Genomic DNA, 1,932 nt, shown 5'->3' on the forward strand with positions numbered 1-1,932 from the left:
GAATGATAAGGCATAAACCTTCATAAAAACATCATAGTATAGTAAGGCACAAAACGTCATAAAAACATCATAGTATAGTAAGGCACAAAACGTCATAAAAATGTCATAGTATATTAAGGCATAAAACGCCATAAAAATGTCATAGAATGGTAAGGCACAAAACGTCATAAAAACGTCATAGTATAATATGGCATAAAATGCCGTAAAAATGTCATAGAATGATAAGGCATTAAACGTCATAAAAATGTCATAGTATAGTAAACACAGTGCGAACGAGGAAGGAGTTCACTCCAATATGGAAGACACCGTTACTTAGACTAAATGTCGTGAGGCATGAAATGTCATAAAAACATCATAGTATAGTAAGGCATTTAAACGTTCATAAAAAGTTCCAATAGTAATAGTACAAGGCATAAAACGTCATAAAAAATGTCATAGGTATATATAATGCATAAAACGTCATAAAAATGTCCAATATGAATGGTAAGGCATAAACACGGCATAAAAACGTCACAGAATGGTAAGGCAGAAATGTTATAAAACATAGATAGTATTAGTAAGGCATTAAACGTCATTTACAAAAATGTCATAGAATGGGTAAGGCATGAAATGGTTATACAAAAGCATCATAGTATGTAAGGCGTTAAACGTCATAAAAAAATGTCATAGAATGAATAAGGTATAAAACTTCATTAAAACATCATAGTATATGTAAGGCACAGAAAATGTCATAAAAACGTCATAGTATAGTAAGGCTAAAACGTCATAAAAAACATCATCGGAGAATGAATCAGGGATAAACGCCATAAAAACGTCATAGAAGGATATAAGTAGTAGGCACAAAACGTCAATACAAACGTCATTGTAGAGATGGATAAAACGTTCCATAAAAATGTCATAGATTGATCATGGCATCCCAAAATGTCATAAACGTCATAAGTATAGTCAGGCATAACAATATAAAAATTAGATAGATAGTAATATATAGCATAAAAACGTATAAACGTCATAGTATACGTAAGGCATCAAACGCCATAAAAGTCACACAGAATGGTAAGGGCATGGAATTGTTATAAAAACATCATAGTATAAGTAAGGCAATTAAAACGTCATAAAAACGTCATAGCTAATAGTAAGGCATATAAAGTCATAAAGACGTTCATAGTATAGTTAAGCCATAAAACGTCATAAAAATCATCATAGCGATGATAAGGCATAAAATGTCATAAACGTCATAGTAATAGTAACGGCAATAAACGTCTTAAATATGTCATAGAGATGGTAAGGCATAAAACGCCATAAAACGTGTATAGGATATAGAAGGCAACAAACGTTATAAAAAACATCCCATAGTATAGTAAGGGCATTAAACGTCATTCAGAAAATGTCATAGTATAGTAAGGCATAAAAAGTCATAAAAAACGTCATAGTATAGTAAGGCATAAAACGTCATAAAATGTCATAGAATGATATGTGCATAATACGTCACATAAAACGTACACAGTATTGTTAAGGAGCATGAAACCTCACAAAAACTTCATAAAATGGTAAGGCATAAAATGCTCATAGTATAGTAAGGCATAATACATCTTAAAAACTTATAGTATACTATGGCATAACATCATAAAAAAATGTATACGAATGATAAGGCATAAACCGTCATAAAAACATCATAGTATAATATGGCAATACACCGTCATAAAATTCAATAGTATAGATTACATGCTCAAAAACGTCATAAAAACATCAATAGTATAGTGGTAAGGCAAAAACGTCGTAAAATGTCATAGTAATGTAAGGCATAAAACGCATAACAAATGTCATAGAATAGTAAGGCATAAAAACGTCATAAAAACGTCATAAGTAGTAAGGCATAAAACGTTATAAAATGTCATAGAATGATAGGCATAAAACGTCATAAAACGTCATAGG

The sequence above is a fragment of the Seriola dumerili genome, unplaced genomic scaffold (assembly GCF_002260705.1).
Source record: "Seriola dumerili isolate Sdu_G_001 unplaced genomic scaffold, Sdu_1.0 BDQW01000097.1, whole genome shotgun sequence".
Lineage (NCBI taxonomy): Eukaryota > Metazoa > Chordata > Actinopteri > Carangiformes > Carangidae > Seriola > Seriola dumerili.